This window comes from Odontomachus brunneus, unplaced genomic scaffold, assembly GCF_010583005.1.
Source record: "Odontomachus brunneus isolate Ranch 3 - 2012 unplaced genomic scaffold, Obru_v1 Obru_scaffold_063, whole genome shotgun sequence".
Classification (NCBI taxonomy): domain Eukaryota; kingdom Metazoa; phylum Arthropoda; class Insecta; order Hymenoptera; family Formicidae; genus Odontomachus; species Odontomachus brunneus.
The window spans coordinates 253,053-265,104 of NW_022639513.1; the positions used below are offsets into that span (position 1 = coordinate 253,053).

A 12,052-nucleotide genomic window follows, 5' to 3' on the forward strand; every position below is an offset into this window, starting at 1 on the left:
ATCTAAAAGCAGCCGCACGTTGTGTAATTGCCAAGCAGTCACTCGCCAATTAGAATGTCGTCTCTTAGCAGGGCGGACTGCCCTTAGAGTACTGTGGAATGAGAAACTCACATTAATCTAGGCAACAAATCCTCATAAAGGGGTCGTGGCAACAAACTGACCTCACAGTGACTTGCAGGACGAGCGAGGCAATGGACAGGGCACGCAGGGAGAGCACTTCGCGGTGTAAAAGCAGGTAGGACACGGCGGGGGAGAAGGGGGAGAACAGCATGGAGGAAGTGGAGGAGATGGACAACGCGTGACTTCGACTTTCGGTGGATAAGGCGTGCGACAGCGCGAACAAGGCGGTAGATAAACCTTATGTGGAATTTTTTCTTTTAATTACTCTCACCATCGAAGCGACAACAATAACCTCGAAACAATTATTACGCGCGTAATTATCGCAATCGCGCATTAAATCTCAAATCGATTATTGTCAACGAGGACATTTTATCATAGGTGCAATTTGACTATTAAGCTCACAATCGTTGACTCTAGGATCCTAAACATTAAAAAGTTACGTGAAACCTAAACATGGATAAGTTTCATCAAACGTGTTTTCTTCTGCTCATAACTCCTAGGAAAATTACCTAAATTTAATGACTTTTTTAATTACAGAGTAGAAGCATTGAGGAATATGATTTGTTTAGCGTACTTTTGCGATTCAATAAAGACTTTTTTAATCACAGAGTAGAAATCATTGAGAAATATGATTTATTTAGTGTACTTTTGCAATTCAATAAAGTTCAACATATTTATAATAGAATGAACAAAATATAAATGTTTTTAAGAACGGTAACGTTGGGGAAGTTGGTCAATTCTACTCATGTTTAAGATTCTAGGATCCATTTTACGTTAATTTCACGCGTGTCGCGCGCGCGATGCGGGAGACACCGATGAGACTTGGTTAGACAAAATCCTCGATAAAATTCGAAATAATTCGCGTGACACACGTACCGTCGCCTTAGCGGCTTTCGGAAGACATCGAGGCTGAGGAACTGGCCTACATTGGATGGTGGGCACGCGAGACACGCAAGCAAAACCCACAGGCGGAGTACAGCAAATTACAGGACACGGGGCTGGACATGTCAGTTTCATACAGCACGTTTGGCGAGGGACATAGGAATTCCTGCAACATTCACTTGGTCGCCACGCAAATTATTGAATAATACGATCATCAAAAATTAACGTTCAAGATAGCGTCATGACTACTCTCTCATTCGTAAATCAAAAATCCGTGCAACCTTTTGTATAATAAATGATTTCAAGCGTCTGAAAATACATGACGCATTATCGCTGCCTGCATCTCCGAATGCTGGCTTCACATCCTGACTCCTGGCTGCTCTATCGTGACACTCAGAATACTTACTCATGACATTGATATTCGCGTGGTCACGTTTCGATCGGAGAGACGCGTTAATGTTAATGTCACGTAATGTGATGGCTATAAGAATTTGATTAAATATTTCAATAGCCGAAGAAATATTAAACATCCAGAAGTTGTAACTAGAAATTGTAACACAACGATACAAATACCCTCGTACAACTCCACGTTTGGCATACAAAAATTAAAACTTGACCGCCTTGAACGTCTGAATTGAAAATTTGTTTTGTTGTCTGCGACTTTTTTACTGACAAACGATGATGTGTTGAAGATTTTGGTGGATTAACATATTGCTAAAATAAGCAACGTTTTTGCTAAGATTTTTTTTCTTTTCGTATGTATTTTTATAAGAAATATAAACATAATAAGAAATAGACTTTTTAAAATTTTTATATTATATTGATCTCGTTATTATTAGATTTAGCATTTCTAAAAAATTTCTTTGGTTTTTAGTGAAAAAAGTCAAAACTAAAATATGATACAAGTAATTAAATAATGGAGCAAAATCGTCGCTAACCGAGTTACTATCACAAGTGATTTATTTCGGCCCTTTTTAAGACAGATTTTAACCACTTTCCTGTGAAATTAGACACATAAGAATATTACTATCATATTCAGCGACCCAAAAACGTAAAATTATATATAATTTACGTTACATTTGTTAGGTTATAATCGGCCCATTTTACCCATCACCCTTTAGAAGGTACATTATGTCTCTAGCCGGCGAGCGACACACTTTCATGGAGTAGAGTGAGTTTAGATGTCACACAGGTCAGTTGTCATAAAGTTTATATCTCACGTATTATACTCTATAGTATAGGTTGTTTATATCATGTTAATAGAGTGTTCGAAATAGCTTATGACAGAAAAATTGTATGTGATATTTACAAGCACTTTTCCAAAATTGGACGCAACCAGTAAATTTCTTTTTGTCTCTATTGTTATTGATTCACATTGGTCTTGGAACTTCTGTTTGCAGTCTCTCTTTAGCAAGAAATGTTATAGAGTTAACTAATTTTCCCTGCATTTAGTTAACAGTTACTGTAACATAATTTATAAACCTCTTTAATATAATTTTTAACATAATTTATAAATCTCTTTTATTTCCAAACCGCATTCGGGTTAAGCTGGCTTAAATTATGTGAGATTAGTTGTCATGCGTTGCAAGTCCATCATGTAGCTATAACGTGACTTAAGCGAGAACATTGAAGCATACGTAATGACGCATTATGTTATATATGTGGCAATAATGAGTCCTATACAACTCAAAGTTATTATTGCAAAGAGAATTCTCAATGAGAATTATTATCTTTTTAGTTCAATGACTCTTAGTTTAATCTTCTTAATTTATAATACCTGCTTATAAAATATCACTAACTTTAATAAAACGCTTGAAACCTTAAAACAGAAATAACTTGTCTTGTTTTTTTACATGAAAGAAATATGCAACCATAATCCTAAGTATGAAGTGGGTAATCACATTTGCACAATTTTGCTTAATAACTTAATAACTTATTAATCTTAATAACTTAATATTCTTTCTTCTTTTGCTTAAAGGCTGTATGGCTTATATGAAAATGTGGACAATATTGGAAAAATATTGCATGCATCTGTTTTTCAATTATGTTATGTAAAAAGTATAATCCAGTCTTCCCTACACGTACCGATACGATTATTGCAATTACAATAAGTAATTACAATAAGTAATTACAATACTTTGTTATCTCTTACTCAATACTCAAATACTCAATTAGACTCTTATGGGCAACATATTAGTTGATACGCATTTCTACAATCGAATTATATCTGCACGAGTGTCAATGCAAATTTCATTATCATAAATAATTATCCAGAAAAGCAGCAGCTAAGAGCCAAGATGATGGATTAGGAAGTCGCGACGAAGGACGAAGAACAGCGGGATACGCTTTCTTAAAGTGAATCAGTAAAAATATTTCTGATTCAGTCAGTAAAATGACTATTTCACCGATGATTAATAATTCACTGATATTCAGTGAAAGCATTCTCTCTTTACTACTCTGTTTCATATCTCATTGATTTTGACCAGTGGAAATAGAATTTCACTGCAAAGTCTGTAATATACAAATTTCTCATACGTTATACGTTAAATTCAGCTTTCTGCGTTTGTGACAATTAAAGAAATTAAAGACTTCCATGCTTTAAGTACAATGACACTGACATGTTCACAAAATTCATCAATAACGAAAATAACCGCTATATATTAATAAAATTTTTGGAGTGGAATCTCTTGGAGATTTTCCTCCAAGAAATTCAGAAAGGAAAATTATACAATGTTAAACACACATTGAGTAAAAAATGTTTAGTAAACATAAGTCGAAAAATCAACACTTTCAGAATTATATTTTTCGATTTTGGTAACACAAATTATTTGTACGCTTCTACTGATCACGTGTGGTGAATAAACGAACAAGAATTTTGCTATTTATTCTATTATTATTTGACGTTTACGTGTTCTATGTCTTCATCTATTTCTATACATATTTAGCATCTTCGTATTACGAACGTTCCGATCTAGATGTGTTTTCGCATAAAGATATGCAGCTAGAGTATTTTCGTTGGAAAGAGCATGCGATATTAAAGATTGTTAGACACGTTAAGAAAGAGTGATCTTGTCTCCATTCTCTTGGAGAATAAGCTCCGACAAGTCTTACTTCTGCAACGGTTCTTATATGAAGTCGCTACGCATTACAAGTGAAAATATCGACGATTATATCGAGCGGCGCGCGCTTGATCGCTCAGCGCTCCTGGCGGACTCTGACCGCGGCGCCGACACAGGTGGTGAATTTTACAAGGTTTACCGTTACGCGTGAGTGGAAACACGACGCCGGATTCCACGGCCGCATTCCCCGCCACACTTCCTGGAAATCTGTCTACCATAGTCGCTTCCATGCCGTAGCCTCGGCCTTGCCCCCACCACCGCTGTGTTTTGTAAACACAGCTGTCCGCTACGGTTGTGTTTCTTCTTGGCCAGTTGGTTACGCAGTTATACCAAAGAGGGCGCTACTGTCCGCTAACGCGACGTTCGCGCTATACTTGTTATAACATGTCTATTTCGTCGCCTTTTGCTAAAAAGTACGTCGGAAATGTGAAGGCTCCAAGATGAATCGACATACAGACGTTGGATAAAGAGTAAGTTCAGAACTGCTATATGCTATTTTAATGGTGCTATCTACTGTTTTTTCGTCGATACAGGAAAAACATGCAACCAGACGTGAAAGCGTGAATTCAAGTCCGTAAATTCTCTCTCTATCCTTCGTTCGCGGTGTAAAGGCCATCACACACAAAATTCCGTAAGAACCTAAATCGTAAGCGTAAGGAAATCGACCAATCCCAATTGAGTATTCCGCTCTTCGTAATAATGGAGGGGTTACGAAGAGCCGAGTGCTTGATTGGAATTGGTCGATTTCTTTACGCTTATGTTTTAAGTTCTTACGGAATTTTGTGTGTGATGCCCTTAAACGTTCTATATGCGTAAAGTGGACGTTAGTCTCGACCTACAATAGGTGTAGTAAGCTTTAAGCCATAAGAAATTATACCAATCACAATTGATTATTCCTTTATAATTCCACTGTAATTGGTCAATTTCTTAAGGCTTAAAGCTTACTACACCTATTGTAGATCGGGATTTACCTCTGCATTTGAATACGTATACAGAAATATTTTTACAACAGCATTTAACAATAGCATTTAAAAGATTCAAGAACAATAACGTGTGAAAGAAAACAATAGAATCGACGAATTCGCGAATTCTGGTTATGTGACAACTAAGGTGACCATATTTCCTAGCCCTAAATTCAGGACACTTTATAAATGTGTGAAGCGGGGGGAGGGGGATAAAAAGATCCGAAAATTATTTGATAATCATTGAAAATGGTGACAAATCTGTGTCCCGAATAGCACTCGAAAAAATTCGGGACAAAAAGTGAAAAAGCGGGACGTCTGGTCACCCTAGCTGTATGTATTGAGACGGAAGGAGATTACTCCGTAATAATGTACTTACGATGTCCTGACGACCACATGTCGTTGTTTTCGGCACTCTTTCGACATGAAAAAATCGCAAACGCGCGCGCTGTCAATCACGTACACCAAAAGTTCATTAGCGCGCCAAAAGTGTCAAAAGTGCATGAATGTGAACGCGCCAATGCTGAGATTTGTAACTCGCTATTGGAGTTAACGACAGTTTCATTATCGTTGCGCAGCTTTTGTATATCGTAGAAAAGCTGCGCAACGATAACGAAACTGTCGTTAACTCCAATAATGAGTTACAAAATCCCAGCACAGTGATGCAAATGAGGTCGCGCGTCTACAACGACGCGATCTGTACGCCTTAACCACTTGCTCGAGTTACTAACCTCTCTAGACCAATCGCATTCGTTTTGCACTACGAGATTGTCATAATGGTTATTCAATCTAGGCGTTGGTAATGAATCGCGCGAAATGCTCGATCTTTTCGCGCCAAGCAGCAGCCATGAGTACACATCGATCCGCATCGCTCCGCGTTTCTCGCGTCTTTTATCTGTCAAAAGTGAGTCTCGCGCGTTAATAAGTCTCGGGAGTGTCGAGAATAGCGATGTGCGAATGCCGGGGCGTATCGTGAAGACGTCATTTGTAAGTAATCTTCTCGTTTCTCATCGCGGTATATGCGGCCGGTGCTTGTCGCGACGTGTCGTGTCGACGTCCTTTACATTTGCTAATAACATCGACTCGCTCAAGTAGCAATAGAATCGGATGATCGTCGGATTTATTAAACGGGAATTAGAAATACGATGACAATCAGAGAGAAAGAAAGAGATGCGGGATATTCGGGCGGTTGCGTCAGCTTGTTAGGAAAAGAGATACGGAGAGAGAAGTATCTCATAGAGCGTGTTCTTTTCGGCCGCGCCACCGTTCATATATTGGCGTATATTTTCAGCGCGATTCAACAATCGCGCAACCATCTTGATTCTCGATCTTCCTGCATCGAGTAACTGCCGTATACACATCGAACAACATCGCTTCGCATTTTACGCGTTTTTAACCCGTCGAAAGTAAGTCTTGCGCGGAAATATGTTTCGGGAGTGTCGAGAATAGCGATGTGCGATCGCCGGGGCGTATCGTGAAGACGTCATTTGTAAGTAATCTTCTTGTTTCTCCTCGCGGTATATGTAAGATGACCAGATTTCCCAACCATGAATTCGGGACACTTCATAAACATGTGAAGCGGGGAAAGGGGGTTAAAAGATTCGAAAATTATTTGACAATCATTGAAAATGTGACAAATCAGTGTCCCAAATAGAAAAAATTCGGGACAAAGGGTGAAAAATCGGGATGTCTGGTCATCTTAGCGACACCTACTTTGAAAAGACAATACAAATAAGGCAAATACTATTTCCTATTTATTTAATTTGTTATTGCATTGAATCTAAATTTAAATATTTATTAATGTACAGCGTTATTAGGTACAATTATTATCTTTTTGTAACTTGTTTTCACCTTTTATAAATATTAAACAATTTTAAGTTCTAACATTTTTTTATTAAAATATAATACTAAAAAGATAACGATAAACAATCATTTAAAATATTAAGATGAAGTAATAACTCTTAGACTATTATATCTCAAGATTTTTTGTCGATCCTGAGATTCAAGAGAACTTGCGAATTTAGACAATACAAAACATCCCAAAATTATCCCGAATATGTCCAGGTTATTCTGATGTCTCTTTTACTTTAGTACTTTAGTATTATACAGGATGGTTCTGGAATCTATATTATCTGGAGAGTCAATATTCAACTAGGAACGCAGTTTGTTTTCCTAAGCCTTTGTATAAATTACACGTGCCATGAAATAATATCTAGTATTTCAAAGAGTCCAGAATACCAACTTTACAAATACATTCGCGTACTTTATAATCTCTACATCCGCTACACTGTTTATATTCTCAATATAATATTACTCAATATAATGCTAAATTGAGAATATAAATAGTAGAGGATGTAGAGATTGTAAAGTATTACAATACTTATACAGTATACGCAAATGTATTTGTAAAATTAGTATTCTGAACTCTTTGAAATACTAGATATTATTCCATGGCACGTATAATTTACACAAAGGTTTAGGAAAACAAGCTGCGTTCCTAGTTGAAATTGATTTTGAAGTTGATTTTATATATTGACTCTCCAGATAATACAGACCATTCGAGGACCATCTTGGATAGTATTAAAGTACTAAAGTAAAGGAGACATCAGAATAACTTGGACATATTCGGAATAATTCTGGAACGTTTTGTATTGTCTAAATTCGTAAGTCCTGTTCAATTTGAAGGATCGACAGAAAATCTTGAGATATAATAGTGTAAGAGTTATTATTTCATCTTAATATTTTAAATGATTGTTTACCACTATCTTCTTAGTACTGTATTTTAATAACAAAAATGTTAGGACTTAAAATTGTTTAGTATTTATGAAAAGTGAAAACAAATTATAAAAGGATAATAGTTGTGCCTAATAATACTGTGCATCAATAGATATTTAAATTTAGATTCCATGCAATAACAAATCAAACAAATAAGAAATTAGACAAAAGAAAGAATAAGGCGTTGACAGCTTTAAAATTCGACTTGCTGTCTAAGAAGTATTATTATACACATAAATCATCATTTGCGATACTTACATTTTAATAACTTTATTAGACTCCTAGTTTGCTAGATTAAGATCGCTATTTTGATAATCGTAAGTTATTTACGATTTTCAATTGTGTGTGAGAGCATAATTAAATACAGATTTATGTTCATGGACCGTCATACGGATATTTAAATCAAGGTTTATTGCTGCAAGATATAAATATGGATTGCATATAGATGCAAGCTGACAAATAATCAACGCAAATTCGAGAAACTATAATTATTTGTTCAATAATGGCTATAGATACCAGTCTTAATTACGACTCGGATATTTCCATTTTCTCATTAAAATCGCCAAACATTCATTAATATCGGAAATGTCAATAATCAATAATTAAATGCAACTGAAAATATATTTATCGCTGTCCGCGACTCTACGTGCTAAATTCCACGTCGTAGCTTTTCAATCACGTATTCAGACTCCCAGCTCATGGCACCTGAAATATTTCTTCGTGGCACTGACACTCACGTACATTGACTAATAATATATAGTCTTCAAATTATACTTGTGGACCACAGGCTTAATAAAAGATTAATTGGACTCTCATCGATATCGCGTTAATTTTTTTCTAACTATCTATGTGAGTGTCAGTAACATACAATGTACGTAAGAGAAAATTGCATTACCCCATAGAAAAGAATTAAAAAGAATTCATATATATATATATATATATATATATATATATATATATATATATATAAATTCTTTTCTATGGGATAATGCAATTTTCCCTTACGTACATTGTATGCTACTTAGAGATAATTCAGGAATTGCACTGAATAAATAATACTGTAAAATGCTAAAAATTGAATGATCAAAATAAAATATTACATTTATTTGAAAATTTTCATAAATTTTTGAAATAAATATATTTATTTTCTGGTTCGTTCATATTTCATCAACATATGTAATAACGAATAATTTAATCGATTGGTGAAATCAATTATTAATCAGTTTAAAATCAATCATATCAAAGTTTAATTAACAATCGACGAAATTGTTTATAATTTTATATATAACTATTAATTAATTTTGATTATTGACTTGTCGGTTAGTCAAAGAAAATTTTATTTTAGTCAAAGAAATTAAGATTAAAATTCTCTTGATTTTTTATATGTATAATTTATAGTAAGAAAGGGAAAGGAAATAATTCATAGTAAAGGAAAAAATATTTTTAAATAAATATATTTAAAAAATTTATTAAAATTTTCAAATAAATGTAATATTTTATTTTTATCATTCAATTTATATCATTTTACAGTATTATTTATTCAGTGCGATTCCTGAATTATCTCAACAATTAGCATACAATGTATATAAGAGAAAATTACATTACCCCATAGAAAAGAATTTATATATATATATATATATATATATATATATATATATATATAAAGAAGACTATAATATTTTCTCTGTGTAGCGACTGTTCCCATTATTGATGTACTCTACAAACACAAATAGAATGTTTATCGCACGCAAGACGCGTGGAAGTCATTGAATTCCATCACCACCAACACAAAAAGTTCGAAAAAATTTTTCCCTGGTCAAAATCAGTGAGATATAAAACAGAGTGTTTTGAAATAGCAACATTTCTACTGAAAAACAATGAATATTCACTGATTGCCGGAGAAATATTCATTTTACTAATCCGATCAAAAACGTTTGCACTGATTCATTTTAAAAGAATATCATGAATGATTATAATTCTGACATCTGGTTAAATTCTAAACGCTTAGATTCACATGGCTGCAACTTCTAATTAACGTGAATCTTATCAAGAGACTAAATTCCTGCTAAAATTTACCTCAACATGATGCGTCAAAGGCGTGCACCGTACGACGTGGTATACATCGACCAGTATCGTTGACAGACTTATCGAAAATTTTGACAATCACAATCGAGGATCAAGTCGTCGATCGTGGCTGATTGCTTGCTCCAACGAGGCAGGACCTCGCACGCCGCGAAAATTATTCAATGTCACTTGGAATTTGTCAGTTTCTGATAGAAGACGCTGCAAAATTTAAAATTGACCACCTTTCATGATATCAGCCGTGAAGATTGTTAGACGTAACCTGGGTGACACGTAAAAAAGTCGATCGTCGGTTTTCGCGGAATTGATGACGCGCGGGAAACACATACGGTGATTCCCGTTTCAAAGTGCGCAACTCATCGCTGACGCCACTTCCAGCAAAAAGTAGCGAGTTTCAAACAGCGCTATCCATCACTGATAGCGGATCATCTTTAGCCTTGAAATAGCTTGAATTAATGCAATATTTTTAAACGGTCAACGCGGTCGCAACGAGCGATCCAAGCCGGTCGTTCTTGATTTGCGTAAATCGCGCGTGTCAATTTGTCGGCCACGAAAAAGAAAGATGCAAAATTTTTATGTTCATTATGCGTGAAGCATGACCGTTTGATAAATAGCGATCACATGCGTGAACCTCCGATAAAGAGTATCCTCATTCCAAATCGAGATCATGATCGTCAGCGGAAATCAATTTCGTTACGGGCCGTTTGACTTTAGACAAGAGCATTCCTTCACCCGGGGGACGCAACTGTCCACCGCGTGTTCACTTCGACAATACCTTCGATGCACGTCAACTGTCGCATTCCAGCGATGGTTCATGAGCTCGATTGAAAGGCTGCTGACAAAAGCAGCGCCGTATCTTCGTTGTAATATCTACATCTAACAATAGATCACAATTTCGCCACGCTGTTGGATAAGGATAATGCATAGGACAGGTGTAACGCGCGCGTGCAAATCAGTTTTACACGCCCCAACACCGTTAGACACACGAGGAAATATTGTAGTAAAAATTATATCCAAATTTCGTAATCTTGGACTATACAAAAAAAATACGATCAAAATTATTATATATATTTGCATGTTAGCTTATTACAAAATTATTGTGATTGCTTGAATGCTTTTTAAATGGTACATTCAGTAGATTAGTATTTTCACGTGTGTATGGAAGAGCTCATTTTCACTATTGAAATAGCTGCAGCTTTATTTTTAATTACCGTTATTTTTTGCCTAATAACTGGCCAAGAAATATTGTGGCCAGTATTTTCCAAGATTTTACTAAGCAGGAACTATATATGTACTCAGTGTTTACTTACCATTTCTTCTTGTTTGGTTTCTGACTAATAAACTGACCAAAAGATACCGGCCAGTATTTTTTGAGATTTTATTCGACAGAAACTACCCAATATTTACTTACCATTCTTTCTTGTTTGGTTTCTGAAAAACTAAACTGAATAACTAATCAATAAATATTAATCAGTATTTTCTGAGTTTGTATTGGTTAGAAACCTCAGCATTTACTTTCGTTTCATTTATTCATTCTGGTTTATAGTGACCAAAAAATACTGGCCAATTTTTCCGAGTTTTTATTAGATAGGAACTACTCAGCATTTACTTTTTGTCGTTTATTACTGAATTTTTTATCACTAACTGATTCAAAAATACTGACCAGTATTTTCTAATTAGCTAATTTCTGGATAATCACTGTCTAATAAATCCTAGCTATTAAAAACTAGCCAGTTCTTGACTAGTTTTCTTGGAAATCTTTTTATTCGGGAATCGTCGAATTTACTATTCTTATAGTAATTTATATTTATAATATATTTATATTATAACGTCGATACAGCTTTATAACAAACATTGTAAAATGAAATATAATTTTAACGTAACTTTTACTTCAATATAATTTTAACGTAGTTTTTATTTCTTTAATTTTCTCTGTGCACAAGACGAACGTTTAAAGAAGAAATTTTGTTTAACATATAAAAGCGTGTAAGATAAAACCGCAATCCCGAAGATTCGGTTTGTCCCTTCGTGTTTCTTTTTTTTCACGCAAACGTCGAAGACATTCGCTGCTGGATTTTTGTGATTATGTAAATGGTGTAAAAAAAGACACGC

The 12,052-nt window shown here is 35.0% G+C and overlaps 1 long non-coding RNA gene across 1 annotated transcript; it reads right to left on the reverse strand.

Moving 5' to 3' along the window:
• On the reverse strand, positions 1 to 10,173 carry LOC116846365. The gene is made up of 4 exons (XR_004378468.1): positions 9,935 to 10,173; positions 997 to 1,180; positions 162 to 357; positions 1 to 91 (listed from the first exon to the last, which is right to left on the reverse strand). It is a non-coding gene; the product is annotated as an uncharacterized LOC116846365 (long non-coding RNA).
• Between the last annotated feature and the right edge of the window lie 1,879 nt (positions 10,174 to 12,052).